Genomic DNA, 16,564 nt, shown 5'->3' on the forward strand with positions numbered 1-16,564 from the left:
GTGCTGCGCCACGACCTCGCTAATCGGGAGATCGTGAGAGGCGGCGCGTGGGTCACGCGTGGACTACTTTCACAGCAGCCGCCGCAAACAAACCTCCGCATAAACAGCGCTTTGTTTCCGTGCAGACGACTTGCGCATTTCTTCTCACGCTTCAGCCACGATGTGGGAGATCCCGTGCCTGATTTGGCACCTTCACTTGCTTTCACCGCAAGTTCCATCCCATTTACCACCAGTGTGGCTTATGCATTCCTTCTCTCATGTGGAAAGGCCTACATCGGGCAGACAGGGCGATGTATCAATCACCGACTTAGGGAACATGGGAAAGATGTTAATAATAATGCAGACAAAGGTGCACATCTTGCTGGCCATCTAAATTCTTGCCGCAGTTGTGAACCGCGATTTGACGTGTTGTCGATTATCGGCAGAAGTATAAATGAACACGCGCGGTTAGCACTGCGGGCTTTCCACAAAGAAAACAGGTAGTCGACTGCATCAGTGATACCTCCTTGTCCCTGTACTCAGTCGAATCTAATTCCTTCTGAGTACGTCTTCAGTAACAGGCTTTTCGTGGGATGCTCATTTCTATGTTTTGTGTTGCGTGCGCATGTATGGTTAAGTGGTTAAGGGTATACATATACGTGGCCGTAATAAGAATGAAGCAGTTATTAGTCAGGGCCAATGCTTGTCTCGTCTCTTCTCTGCGGGTCGTCCTGGGTGTTTTCGCGGAATTGTTTCATATTAAAAATATGTACTATGTTCCATCTAGCCTCAAACAAAATTTTATTGAATTTCAAGGCCCGTGTTCTGGAAAGTTCGCCTTCCGCGAAACTATCGCCTTGGCCACGCCTCCGCGAACGGCGCGCGCCGATTGGCGGTTTTAGCAAAACAGGAAAATAAACAATGCCATCTAGTAGTACCGGCCTACGTCATTTTAACGTCATGGTGTCGATGGGTGCTGTCGACATTTATTGAATAAACGGACACGTCTTTTGGCGTCTTCTAGCGTTCGGTTGGTGGTGGAGTGTAGTAGATTTAAGATAAGTGGTAGTTCATAGTGGCCTTTTTGGTAGTGTCTTACAGGCGTTGTTTCGCGGCGAGATTCGTTGATTCATGTAAAATAGAACATTTCACATTTCCTTATTAAATTTATTTTACCTAAAGCAGCCGTAACGAATCGTAGTCTGTGCGCAGAACCCGTACTGCGGCCACTACACTCGAAAACAACACACCCGAGCCGCTCTGCACTGGCACGGTGCGCTCCCTCATGCGATGTAAAGCGTTCGACAGCGCATGTTGTAGTGCAGGCTGACGTTGCGGGTAAGCAGTCGCTTGATTTATTGAACGTGTCTATCGCGGAAGGCGAACATGTCAGTGACCGCTGGCGGAAAGGCACGGGCCTCTCTAAGAGCAGGCATGTACTATTTTGATCTTTCCGAGCTTGTAGACGGGAGCCTTAGGGATTCAATACTAACGTCGCAGTCTAACGGTGTCGCAGAAAAGTGTTGCGCATGCTCAGTAGGTGCCGCGTAAAGGAATTATTACTTCACGCAGGACGTCGCGTCAACACGCTCGTCGCAGGTTAGGCCGGGCTCACAAAGCCTAAAAAACGGAGCCTCTGCAGACTGAATATCGAAGGACATGAAAGACGAGCCGTGGAAAAACGTCACTTTATTCTACCACTGCACAGTAACTACGAGCATCTGCTTGCGAGAAGTCAAATCTGAGACAAGGGGCGAACTTTGTGTGTGTGTTCTCGAATTTAGCCCCGTGTAGACTGGCAGCAACAGTTCCGGCCGGAGGATCGTTCTCCAAGAATTTCGATGCAAGCAGCGGTTAATCACAGACAGCAGCTACTAGGCTTGTAACTATGCCTAAATTGTTTGGTCAAACATAAATTAAACAAAGGAAATATTCTGTAGCTTCTTTCGCGTAGCGTATTTCTCTTGCATTTTTGCTTCATTATACTGTATTAGTTGCCGATGGGACTGACAGCAAAAATGATACTCCGTGGTGTTCAGCCCAAGCCCCACAAGACCACACAGTTTGATCTAGCAGCTGCCTAATGCAGACTATTAGTTAACTGCGACCCACTCTGAAGGAAACGAAAGCACCTAGCAGACGACGTTTGAGCCTTCCGACGACGTGACGCGCGTGAATGGACGCTTCTCGTGCCACACGTACTCACAGCGATCCTGCTCTGCCACTACGCTGCGCTCGTTGTACGGAAGACACGCGCTGCCGTGTTTAGGTTCAAAAAAATTGTGCACATCCCGCTTACTCTTGGAATCGATGTAAGCGAAACTTTCCGTGCTGGATGCTTTGATTGACGATAATTAGCCGTAATGTGGGCGGCTAAAGCTTAATTTCTTCAGCGCTTAGTCTGACACGAGAGTGGTGACTTGATGTTAAACCTTGCCTTCCGTGCACCACTGCTGTTTGTCTGCGTAGTACATAGAACACACGGGGGGAGGTGTTTGCATGAGGCGTCGTTGTACATCATATTTCATGCCTTCTGAGAGGGTTGAGCATTGTCATTGCCTCAAGTGGCACATTCCACCATGGCAGAAGTATTAAACTTGAATTGCATTACGGGAGTATACGTGCCAAAACCACAATCAGATAATGAAGCAGGTGGTAGTGGGGCGCACCGAGAAAATTTTGGCACCATGGTGTTTTTTAACGTGCCCCTAAATGAAAGTGCGCGAGCGTTTTTTATTGCTCCCCCGTCGAAATGCAGGTCTCGGTCAAATCCGCGATGTCAAGCAATGCGATAAACGCAAAGCTATCCCGGCGGGCTCAGACGGGTTGATTTGACGTGCGACCGCTTCCGTTCTGTCGCTTGACCCTGCGATGCGCTTCAGTTAATGCGGCTCTGCTTCTGCATGCCCTGCGTAATTTGTCCGCTTGACATATATGCATGGTGTTTATTTTTCAGAAATAGCAGCAACCTACTGTACTGTACCTTGAACTTAAGCTTATCCAGTTTCCCCGAAACCGCTCTCATATAGTAGCAGGGTGTTCTTGCCTTCTAACTTCACCTCCTCCCTCCTCTATACAGCTGTATATACGTCCCCTCTGCACGCGCACGTTAGTCGAAAGGCAAGCGCTGCAGTTTCTGTGATGCTGATGAGGAGAGCCACGGATAATTACAGCTGTCAACACGCTAATGTGGCGACGCCCAGGGAGCTACAGAGGGCAATGTGCACATTCGATGTGGTGTGGGGAAAACGAGTTTCTCTTGTCTCTGACTCGCCCCTGTCACATATACACACACTGTAAAAAAAATTTTCCTTACTTTACAGAAAATTTGCTGGTAATTTGTGACCGAACACTCTTCCGTAAATTAAGAACGGTCATTTCCGTAGAACGGACAACTGTAAAAGAGAGACCGTAATACAAGATACGAGTGCTTCTGTATCTAGAAAACGGAAGACTCTGTATTCGGAATCTGTACTATAACCGTAAAAGTACGGTGCGTCTCGTATTCAGAAAACGGAACACACTGTATGCTGAATTTGTACTATAACCGTTAAAATACAGGTGCTTGCCGTATTCAGGAAACGAAAGACTCCGTATGCTAAATCTGTACTATATCCGTTAAAGTACAGGTGCTTCCCGTATTTCATCTTGGAGAGCATATCCATTGTTCGAAGAATGTGCCATCGGGGACAAAATTGCCCAGGACGTGCGAGAGTCGACCGAATTTTATGGTGCACCATTTGCTCGGATCAGCCGTGCTACCATCTGCGTTCGGAATGTGCATACGTGACCCACTGTTTTCAGCGGTCTTGAACAGAAATGCAATTTGGTCAACGCTCGCACTTCCAGGGTACTTTTGTCCACGATAGTACATCGCCTTAAATGCAAATGTCATGAAGGCAGCTCATAGACAAAGCAGCAGGTCACCATTGAGAAAATTGTTTTGCCAACACACTGACATGGCTGCAGAGATAAAACACTTTGCACTTTGTGATATGAATGCACTGCATAGCATATATACACAAAGGTGCAACATTTCAGTCCTCAAGTTCTTAGATCACAGAAGCAACTTTATTTTCTTCAATCACTCGTCTTGCGCTTCTTCCTGGTGAAAGTTGTTCTTGACCCAAAATGCTTGCAAGGATAAACTTGCTGCTGTTAGGAGAAACAAATAGTATTCGTGAATATCCATCCTAAAGAAAGCGGCAAGAAAGTATAATCACAGAACACGACAAAGCAGTAACTTCTGTGTTAGAAAAACATGTAAGTAGACCAACATTGTTGGAACAAGGGATGTTGCTATAGCCAACATTTCGACATAGTGCTTGTCATTAGGGTAGCAAATGTTTTCCTTGGCTGTGTTGTTTTGGATTGTGCATAGCTCACTGGCCCCTAGCCTCATTGGGGAAGAAACTGGTCCATATAATAGGTCAAGAGAAGCCAAAGTGTTAAAATAAAGGAAGGAAGGGTGTGCTTAGCAGTGGTGATTGTGACGGAGCGGGTATGAGCACTACTGTCAGTTCTTGCAAAGAGTAGGGGTGACCAAAACAGAAAATGATGTACACATGTAAGCAGTCATTAATCCAGTAGACCTAATCTTCCGAGAAGACAAAATATGTATCAAGATAAACAGTTTGCACTTTTGGAAAAGGAAAACGAAGAATTAAGGAAAATAAATTTTGTATCAAGATGCATCTGGTTAAGATCACTGCAAATGGTAAATGAAGGCACATTAGAATATATATTTTGTTAAAAGGCGACGAAGAAAAGTTATATTAACGAAATATTAAAAAATAGGGACATTAAAATTAAACTGGGTATGACCATAAAACAGTAAAGAACAGCCTGTGGAAAAAAATGGGATGGACAATATGATAACCAGGTGCAAGATTGCAAAACGTCGAGCGCTGTTTATATTCATGCTGCTGTTGACGGCTTCAAGTTTCTGTCTTCCTGTGGAACCTTTGTCTTACTTGAACAAGGAAATGGATCATTTTTTAAACAAGTCAGTTCATATGCAGTTCAAAGCTTCAGCATTATTACATTGAAAGAAAATATTATGGTCAGTTCTCCTGGGTGTGCTTTCATTCACCAGTTATTTCCACCGGTGCAAGCTCAAAATTTAATGGTCTAAATGGACCTTAGCTCCTCGCAAACCATTAGCTGGTCTTTTTTTCAACACAGATGCCTGCACATTATATGTGTTGGCAGGAGTGCTAGCGAACTACATTAAACTTGTAGCCACAACCAAAGTGAAACTTGGTAACAGTGATTGAAAAAAAAAAACCAGCATTCCACAATATTGATTCAAGTCGTCTGGAAAAGTTGCTTAAGTTAATGTGCACCCCCCCCCCCCCCCTGACACAATTATACACCACACTGACTCTCATGGTGTCAACCATGCTATTATAGCACTAGGCATCAAGTAGGAGAATTAGAAGATAAGAGGGCACAATGCTTTTTGTTAGAACATCAAATGTGCTTTACATAAATGCTACATTCCAACTAACAAAGGAGCAGCCGATAGTGACCAATGCATACAAAAGCTAATAACATTCTGTGCAACAGATTGTTGACGATGAGGTGTTATGCGCACAAGTGCACTCATTCACACAAAATGACATCCTGCACACAAACCTTGTGCCAACATTACAGTTTGAAAAACACCACAGTGGAAAGCAAAGAGTGTTAAATTTGTTGAAAATTACTAAAAATTATTAGATTATTCATTATCCTTACTGTTCGTTAAAGATTCACAGATTGTTCCCTACGGGTGCTGTAAACTGCTTTTATAGTGGTAGCAACAATGATCTGTGGCACAGACAAGAATAAATGCTCATGAAGTTTATGCAAGAGTATACCCTACAAATTACACCCCATTTCACATTCCAATGTGGTAGAAGAGGAAGACGAAAAAAACTACTTTCTCGTGGAGGATGCATACCCCAGAACAGAAGAAACAAGTGTACCCTAACCATTGCTGCTGCCGATGCCTGTGCACTAGCAGTTACATATAATACGGCAGTTACAATTGTTTTTCCACAAGCACTGCAAGCTGCTGCCAGTTTGCCAGTACAGAGCTGTAATAAATTTAGGGCAAGTTAAAGCTCTCTAATGGATTCATCTCATATGACACAATCGGAATGCAATATTCTGCAAATAAGTGAAGAGCGATGTGCCATCCCATACAATGAAACACCTTTGAAGAATCTGAATGACCACCTGCACTCTTAGGCAGTTACACCCTTTGGAGTGCCCCTTCTGCCACACAACAATAATCATTATCTGCCTTGATGTGTTTCCTTTCTTTAAAACGCCACGCCCGCTACTTTCCTTTCGGGAATGCTATCATGCTGATAATGTGCATGCCGTTCGTTACTGGAAAGTACAGGGCTCGCAGCGTTAAAGAAAGGAAACGCAACAAGGCAGATGACGATTATCATTGTGTGGCAGAAGGGGCACTCCAAAGGGTGTAACTTTGCCTAAGAGTGTGGGCAGTGATGAGATAAGAGTGTGTTCTATGTAAAGTAGTGCAACTGTATAACCTAAAGCTGTGGAGAATGCATTTAGTATCAGCTGTGAAGGTTTCTAATTTTAATTGCACACAGTAAAAACCTCCATGCAGTTTTGCAAAACGCAAACCCCCTACCTTTTTGTTGTTCAAAGGCAATGACACGTAGGGCCATAACATGTACATTATGAGTTTTGTTCCCAAACAATCAAAGTGAATAGCACCACCTTAAGTGTTATGTGCCTTCTGTCTCACATTTTCTGTCAAAAATTGTTAGTGTCAAATGCTGCGATCGGCAGAAAAACGGATTTCTGGAGCAATATAAAGTATTAAGTACCGTGATCTCAGTTCTTTCACTGCTGTTTAAGCATTATCGGGTCTTAAAGTAAAAAAATGAGGAATAAATACACGCATATTTTACGTCACAACCCTCATGAGGCATTTAGTAGTCCGGATTATAAAGGATTCCAGATTTACAACACAGGACAGATTTTATTCCACTGAAAGAATGGCATCATGCCAATGATTCTGCATTTGGTGCTATATTTATTTGTATTTAGTTCCGTTGGAATGTGTGTGTACTGTCAGCGATATTGCTTGACATGCTTTAGATTGACTGTTTTCTAAATTTAGGCAAATTCGTATTCGCAAATAACCTTGTATGACACCAAGAACTTGCTTAGCAGGAGTATTTCTAACATTTGCAAGATATGAGGCTCTTGAATGCATATCTAAGCCTGGGGTGCACGCCGCCCCCTAATCTCATCAGCAAGTTTCTGGAACTCATCTACAAGGTATGTTATGATGAATGTAAAGTTGCTTGAACGGGAGAAATAGGGAATTTAAACAGGTGAATTATGCAGCATAAAAATGATGTCAGCAAGAAGCAAGCATCAAGAAGCACTGTCACTCAATGCGCATAGACTATCAAACGCAAGAATTATTTGGGATGACTTAAAATTCTGGCATTGGAACGAAATGTCTTTTAATCTATATATAAACTGATTATTCACTCTACTACCACTAGCTTTACCAGAAACATTCATAATCATTATCCTATCTATGCCACATCATCCTAGCTAATATTCAAGCCTTCATAAGCTGCTTTTTTTACTGCTAATTCTCTGTGGGAAAGAGGTGTCCGTATGAAGACCATATCATATACTTATTACCCGTTTTTTGATAAATGATAAGGGAAAAACTTCACATCGAAAATGCGTTGAGCTTGAGCAAGTTCTACGTTTGAAGCTGTTGATTCTTTTTTACCTTTGCCATCATTGACCCACCTGGTTAGCTAAGTAGACAGAAAAGCTGCAGGAGAAAGGTAGGGGTGCCAAATTAGACTTGTGCCCCAGGGGACCTTTTCACGGTCACTGGAGGAACTGCCTGTGGCCTCGGCATCTTCCTTGAGGGCCATGGCCATGTCTAAGAAACCTTGTCTCCACAGGCTGCATAAAGAAGGATAATTTTCTGAGCCAAGTCTTTTTCTTAAAAGAACCCATTTAAGGTGTATTCGTGGCTTTGCACCACAAAACTGACACATGACTGGCCACTCAAGACACTTTATGTGTATTTGCAGGCTTATTCCTTGGAAAAACACTTTTATGTAGCACACAATGAGTAACAGTAACAAAAAAGTGTATAAGGAGGCTTTCATATTGCTCTACAACTTTTCATTGACACATTTCATTTAATTATTTGAGATATTTATTAACTAATTAAGAATTATGTAATTAGGCAGAATGCAAAATATAATCAAAGTATCTCCAAGCGACGGCAAACAACATTACCTTCATTTTGTCTATTTACATCGCATTTACATATTTCTAAATCTTGGTGCACGATAGATCAAAAAACAATATTATAATTTTCATAATCATCTCTTGCGTGTTATTGGTGGCTATGGCTGCTTCAAGTTATTCTTTCAGTACAGTACAAGCAGTTTTGAAGTGAAATTGTTTTGCATCGAGGGTGTGTAATCTAGAAAATCAAGCAAAAGGTCAAGTTGTGTTCACTATTCAGATGTTTAACTAAGAAGCTGCAGGGAAAGGAAACAGGACACAACACCTAATAAACAATGCAAAATTTCAATATTTAAACTGAACAAGAAACCAGTTTTTGAAAACACAGAAAAAAGCTAGCAGCTTACGTCGAATACACCCTTGCTATGTACTCCAAGTGAAGTTGTTACCGCAATGCTTGGGCACCATATGAACGTAACAATCAACAACTTTGAGCAGAATATTAACACCACTAAATGAACTGGCCTTTGAAGATTCTTGATCTGAAATCCTCAACGACTCGTTCTGGCGTTTAATCTGTCGAGCTCAATCTGTATTCTCAAAAGCTGGCTCTCGGCCATAATTTCTCTAAACGCAACATCAGCTTAAATCTCAAGATAGGGTTGACCTGTAAATAAAGTGGATAATGCATGGCAAACATCATGAACACTCTTACATGTTAACCAGAGGGTTCACTCATGCAGCCATGAAATTGTGATGCAGACACGTTATATTGAAGCTGGTTTTGTGAAGTGTTTCATGCTTCCAAGGTTTCTTCTCCAGTTGTGAAAGCTGTCTCCACTAGCTAAATAAGCGATGAGAATAAAAAAAGAACTTCAACATGCTCACAATACGTTGGCCATTTGCAAGTAAACAGCAGCCTTTTTGGGCGCCCAGGTTGCCTGGTGCAAATCTACTATGCCACAGTACTTGCGTTACCCAGTACCAGCCACTTTAAAATGCAATGTGTTGAGAGCCCTTTCCCTCTGTTTTTTTGCTTTGGAAACAGTTTACCATGTGTTCAGTAGGTGTCGAGAAAGGGGACAGAAAACACTGTGCACCAGTGATTTCTAATGTTTTGCTGGATGCAGCACACCGCACCGGATGCAGGTGAAGCCAGTGGAAATGCGGTGTCATGCAGGCACTTGTCCTGGAAGCAGGGCATATGGTGGACTAACTAGTGCGTGCGATCAAATAATATTGCTGCCGAAAAACTTTTCTTCGTGGTTTTTTTGCATTTTAGGAGGTCTCTACATGTCTCATAAGCGCTTTTATGACAATCTGAACCCGTATATGATAGTGTTCTCTTACATCAAGTTTTTTCTCATTTACCAGTGTCCCCATTGCACGCCACTTATGTTAGCTACACTGTAGACACTGCAATGGAAAAATTCTGGACACCTCGAAACACTGCTTGGGTAGGTTATGGCACATCAGGCAGGCATGTTAGGGGAAGAAATGCCACACACCCGTGTAAACGAAGTGCTGCCGCAAAGTTGTGAAGCACCAACTTCCGGGACAAGGTTGGCTTCAGTCGAGGGTGCTCGATGTGCTGTCCATCCCCTGTAGTAGAGATCAGTGGTGTGGAGCCTTTTATACTGGCTGTCTTTTCTGGTCGGAACCTTGGCAACAGCTTCCACCATACTTTTTTGAACCTGCAACATGTGCAGAGAAAGTCACATCACTGTGCGTTGATTGTATGGCTTTATTGTTCTACACATTCTATCAAATCATTAAAAAATACAGTTCGCACATTTTTACTACTGTATATAGACAGTCTAGTTGCTAGACACGCGAAACATTACCATCCCTCTGACAGAATGCAACAATAGAAGCGTACACTGTAAAGCTACACTAAAATTTAAATTGATGTGACACCGTATGAGCATACAGTATGCTTACTGTATGCTCTAGCCCTGTGTCAAGTAAAAGTTAATCGTCAATCATTTATGGTGTATTTCTACTTATTCTGGGTCATCAAACTGTACAATCAATGTTCCAAGTTTACACATTGTTGGCTTTTGATTGCCTATGTGATTCGTTTCCTACTTACACATGCAGTAATCCCACTGTAATAAGGAAAAAGAGTTAGAAAAAGAAATGCCATGATAATCTTCCACACTTGCTGAGGGCAGAAACAATGGCCAATAGCATGTGGTTGAAGCTACATAAATACTCAGTTTTCACACAGCTTAATTGTTCAGCAAGTAATAAAGAGGTACGCTGTGCGCCTCTGTATAACCAATGAAATCTGACTACTTGACACTGTACTAAGGCTGCTGCTTGATAGTGTTCAGCAGTACGGCTTTGGTTTTCTGATATACAGAACTGTTTAGGTACCAGTAGTTTACTTTGCGATAAAATGGAACTTGGAGCACTGTTCATTTGCACATAAATAATGCGACAGCAAATATAACAGAAGGATAGGAATATGGGTCTCTTAGAAAAAGTACATACACATTATGAATATAATGTGATGTGATGCCACAATGAAACAGAAAGCAACGCATAGAAGTGGACAGCACTTCCATGCCACCAAGGTTATTGGACAGACAGTACTTCAGAAGTGCCCGCAACACAGTCAAAGAAGGCAAAGCAGCATTTCTTTGCGTTCAACACAATGCATTGGCGGGCTAGTTGGTGCGAATCCATAAATACTTTGTTTAGCGCAAAACAATGGACACAAGAAAGACGACCAGCACAAGGCGCTACTCTCAACTGACATCACTTTATTGCGTCACTCCTTTATAGATAGTAGAATCTAGAAGAACATGTGCAGTGAGCACCATGTGCAGGGACCACCAACAACCGATCACAAGAGCGCACTCATGCGACGGGATCCAAAAAACCATATTGAGCACTGCACAAGGTTAAAGAAGGCACACTAATGCACTGTGACCCCAATGACTGTATGAAGAAAGCTTCCGATAACTCTCGGGCGGTGGTATCACAGCACTTTTAAATATCATAGTATCACGAAACATGGCTTTGCACTTCCACATTTTACAATGTTGAGCTAAATGGGAACCTGTGCCTGTTGGTATGGATCGCTTATGTTCGCAATGTTTCGTGATACTACGATTTTGAAAAAGAGCCGTGATACCACCGCCACAGAGTTATCGGAAGCTTTCTTCATACAGTCATTGGGGTCACAGTGCATTAGTGTGCTTTCTTTAACCTTGTACAGTGCTCAATATGGTTTTTTTTTGGATTCTGTCGTATGAGTGTGCTCTTGTGATCAGATGTTGGTGGTTCCTGCACATGGTGTTCACAGCGCATGTTCTTCTAGATTCTGCTGTCTACAAAGGAGGGACGCAATAAAGTGATGTCAGTTGAGAGTAGCGCCTTGTTCTGTCGTCTTTCTTGTGTCCATTGTTTTGCGCTAAAAAAGCAATTATGTATTCCTTGTGTGTGTTTGAAGACAGCTCCACACGCAGTAGCGATGCCAGTATTGCTGCCCAGTGGTTTAGCTTGCCGCAGCTTGAAGTGCCACAAAATATAAGGAGAGAAACCTGCATTATAGTTTTGTTGCAAACAAGAATATAACGTGAAGTGCATTCTGAGGCCAGAAACTATAGAAAAACATTTCATGATGCACCACTGTGCAGGGTTTTATAGCAAAGTCAAATACATTTAGTGTAAATATCACACTATGATGGTACACAATGGTGGTAATCTGTAATAATATAAAAGGTGCCTTAATGTTACAACAAAAGTTGACATTACTTAATAATAGCCCTGTAAAATTTAGCATGCAGGGGCACCACCTGGTTAAACAATAGTGATGTAATGTCTATGTACACAAGTATTACCCATGCATTTCTGCCATTGTCCAAATGGCATAAATGAATGGGTAATACTTGTATACATAGATATTACATCTCTATTGTTTAACGAAGTGGGTAAACTATGTCTGCCTCATACAAGATTAGAATTAAACCATAAATTATATATAGTCACCCTAACAGTAACACCTCATTTGAACTTCACAGTAAGTAGACGTCACCTATTCAAAGTTTATATGTTGAATGTAACGAACCCTCATTACAGCAGCGCAGAGCATTCCTCACATTTCCTTACGTACTCAGAATTCAGTCATCACCGCAACACATATGCTACAACATCGTCACACAGTGCAACTCACGCTTACACTACACAAATAAACCAAACATGATTAGGCCACTTGTACTGCGGCATGAGCAATAGTGTCGGGATTATGAAATTCCCCACGAAGTCCTCCAGGTTGCCAAGAAACCAGAATGGTTGGCCCCGTGGTACGATTTCACGCAGTTGTGCGACTGGACATTAACACATTTAAGGAAAAGAGACACTCCTCACGACCACATTATACAAGAATTCCGTGCTCTTCAGGACCAATACCAAAATCACATGCAATTCTACACTGATGGGTCCAAAACAAAAGAACACGTGGGTGTAGGGGCCGTAACAGAAAATTGGGAAAGAAGTATTCGTCTACCAAAACATGCCTCTGTTTTCACTGCTGAAGTTTACACTGTATGGGTTGTAGTTAAAAAGATTATCACTGGCAAGCACAAAAACACATTTACACTGATTCCTTAAGTACACTGAAGGCTCTAAACCTAAAATATGAGTGTGAACCCCTGTTAGGGGTCATACTAAACATGTTCGCGCTTAACAAATATGGGAGATCAATCCACTTCTGCTGGGTACCAAGTCATGTTGGGATACTGGGTAACGAAGCAGCCGATAGATATGCATCGATGGCAGCGAACAAAGAGATAACAAACACAACACTTCCATACAAAGATAGCATCCACGCGATTAGAAAAGCCTTAACGGCGAAATGGCAACGCGAATGGGACCATTGTGCTGACAACAAACTACATCTCACGAAACCCACAGTTGGCGAGTGGAAGTCATGCTACCATCAGGGGCGGTTCATCAATGTAGTTTTATGCCGACTACGCATTGGGCACACACACCTCACACACAATTACTTACTTACGAAAGAAGACACACCAACATGCGAGAAATGTCAACAGCCACAAACAGTTATGCACATATTACTCACATGTACTCAGACTGAAACACACAGACGAACACTTTTGCACAAATTATGTCAACTACACATACCTTTACACCCTGCTCTAATTTTAGGTGATGATCCGCTAGTCCCATTATGTGACGTTCGTAAATTTGTAGACGACACTGGATTTTTACATAAAATATAGATTATTAACAAAGCCTTTTCCTTCATTAACTGGATTTTAAAACACCTCATTTTTGGCGCAGCATAGCCTTAGCCGCTTTTGCGCCATTAAACCCCATTTAACTAACTAAGTAAGGAGACGCCTGTTGATGCCAGCCTCCCCCAATGCTAAACTCTGCTGCATGCTTTACAGAGAAATTATAGTGGTATCACTAAACTCTGAAGCTATTCAGGACTGCAGCATTGTAGAAGACATCTACAAATGTCCCATTTCATGTGTAACAGCCTGAATTGCTTGCACATCTTACCAAGTGCAAATTAAAATTACTTCTCTTTGTTTAGCATTTTTGCCTGCTAGACCACAATCCAATGTCATCAATATATTAACATATTACCTCAAAGAACCTAATTTGGCTTATAGATGAACACCTTCGCATACTGCCACAGCTACACTCTGTCATATGCGTTGCAATCATAAAGGAGTGCTTGTCCACCAGCACTCCAATGTCACTAACAGTGATCACCTACACAGCTTGATTCAGGTGGCAGGTGGCAGTCATGATTCAGGTGGCAAATAGCTAAGAGAAAAAAAAATCCACTCACTTTGAGAGCTACAATACTGCGATAACTTGAGAGAGATGGACCCATTGCAGGCAGCAGACCTCTTCTCAGCTCCAGCACAACAGCAACTTGCCTTTCAGTAAAACAAAAGGATTGATTAGTAATGATAAGTTACCTTGTTTTTGCTGAGTATCAATACAATCTGACTTTCATGCATATCCACTCTCCGCTTTAGTAATACAACTGAATTATTCGTAAAATAAAAGAGTCAATGATGATACCATTCGCTTCTCTTGTATGTCCAATTTTTTTCGCACTGATACCCCGTTTACTGCTTGCTTACTGACACGAATGCATTGACTGCCCAGACATCATTCGAAGCAACACGTCTTGCTGCACTGCAAAAAGTTGCACCGAGGAAACACAGCAGAGCAGCCAGAGCAAAGAACTTTTTTTTTCTGGTCACAATTAAAACGTGCACCCAAGCAAGAAAGTAACGATCACAGGTAGTGAGCGACTGCTATTGCCTCGAACGTTTATTTCCGTATTTTAACAGAAGTTCTTGTATCGGATACAGTATGCTCTCAAGCCAATACAAGCGTCAATACAAGTGCGCAACTGAACGCAGTTTTATTCTACGCTTTTAACGCGAGTGAGCAAAAGGTTAGAAGTACCTCACGGAAATTGCGATCGAGCCGATCGCGCTACGACTGGAATCGATCTGAAAAGATAGGGTGATCCCTTTCCCCATTCATGCGTCAGTTTTGCCCTAAGACGTTGCATAGTGGTCTTTTGAAACAATATTTCTGTTCGCGACACCGGCTTACCACACATCACTTTAACACCTACGTTATGCAAACCAAATAAGATTAAAATGGACTTACCTCATGAGCAAGTTACGAGTGCGCGTAGACTGTTGAACACCCGTTGCGAGCAAGCAGGATATATCCGTGTCCAAGCGCATACGTGCACCCAAACACAGGACAACTTCTTCGATGCCGCAGCGTACAGAGTTTTGTACACGAAGTGAAAGACATCCAGCGCAAATATCTCCGCGCGATGACGGCAAATGACGAGCGCACAAGCGTACAAAACACAGCGACAAATTCGGAACTTTGCCAATTCGAACGTGCCGAGACCCAAGCAGCGTAACCATCCATCGTTTCTGTCCTTTGCTCCCGATGCGTCAATCTCTCTTCCTCGGAGTCTTGCTTCACTCTTGAGTACAAATCAAGAGATATTTACGGCAAATTAACAACTTTTACAACACGACACGAAAAATTCCGGCTGACTACACATGTGCAGCTCCGTCTGCCACTCCTAACGGACGCGCAGCGCGGGCTGCCCCCTGGTGCCGCACTCTGTGAGCGCGGAGAATCGGTTTCGTTTTCGCATTTGTGCTCTGGTTACTGTATCGTATCAGTTCAACGAGCACAAGCTATCTTGGCACGCTGGAACGACACGTGCCTTTCTTTGCCCTCTATTTCCACTACCCCCTTTCCCTCGCTCTGGTATAAAATGCCCAGCGCAATAAACATAACAGTTCACTGTTGTCTTGAAACGCCTGCTGTTGGTTTCTTCGACCGGGACCCGGTCGATACAGTTACTTGAACTGCAATATAATTGCTTGACAACTGAATTCTAAAAGAGGAGAACACTTTCTCTCCCACAAGTTAGTGCGTTTTATACAAAGGGAGAGAGAATGCAAGAAGCAGAAAGGCAGGGAGGTCAACCAAAGCGTTCGCTACTGGGGATAGCTAACCCCTGTGCTGCAATGAAGTGCAAAGCAATGCACTGCGATGCGTCCATAATCTCTAGTATAGTGATAATTTGGGCGGGTTGGTGCATGTAATGAACGGATAAATAATGAGTTGTGTCATAACATTACCCATATATAAAGCACATGGAACTAATGGTGTTGCATTCTAGGTCAAAAAGAAATAAAGCTTGAATCGTTACATCTCGGCACTGGGCATTCTTTCTTTCCGTATTATTTTTTTCTTCTTTTTGACAGTACACACAGTACTAGCACGGTAATAGGTCCTTCATCTTCAGTCACCTTCCAGTAGTTTACACACATGTCGGTGCATGTTCGCGTTCTTTATTCTACCGTACAAGAACGAGCGCGCTTATACCGGTCTTGGTTCAAGATGAAGCGCCAAATGTTTGCGATTACATCTTATCGCAAGAATTAACACATGAACAGTGAAGATTATGCGTAATCGATTTGTCTCAATGAATGGGCAGTTATTGTCAGAGACGAGATATTTTGTAAATATTATGGGAATGAGTTAAACCAACTACACTGCAGTTCAGCAATGCCCTTTGACACTTGGGTTAATTGCTTGCCGCATTCGAAAATTTCATCCGACCGTTGTACTTGGATCTATAGGCCGCCAGCCCCCTTCGAGACCATTTGTTGCAAAATGTAAATGCCGTTACGGTCATTATACCACTCCCTGCGTTTCGGTACTGATTTAGAGTGCACACAATTTTTGGCGTATACAGAGCACCAATGTCATTCCCAGTGCACCAGCACCT

General features: G+C 42.6%; 1 long non-coding RNA gene across 1 annotated transcript; it reads right to left on the bottom strand.

Moving 5' to 3' along the window:
* Positions 1–4,028: 4,028 nt before the first annotated feature.
* Positions 4,029–15,352, bottom strand: LOC140213493 (uncharacterized). The gene is made up of 5 exons (XR_011890338.1): positions 14,908–15,352; positions 14,066–14,156; positions 9,741–9,926; positions 7,777–7,938; positions 4,029–4,134 (listed from the first exon to the last, which is right to left on the bottom strand). It is a non-coding gene; the product is annotated as an uncharacterized lncRNA (long non-coding RNA).
* Positions 15,353–16,564: the final 1,212 nt, after the last annotated feature.

Source organism: Dermacentor andersoni, chromosome 10 (assembly GCF_023375885.2).
Source record: "Dermacentor andersoni chromosome 10, qqDerAnde1_hic_scaffold, whole genome shotgun sequence".
Lineage (NCBI taxonomy): Eukaryota > Metazoa > Arthropoda > Arachnida > Ixodida > Ixodidae > Dermacentor > Dermacentor andersoni.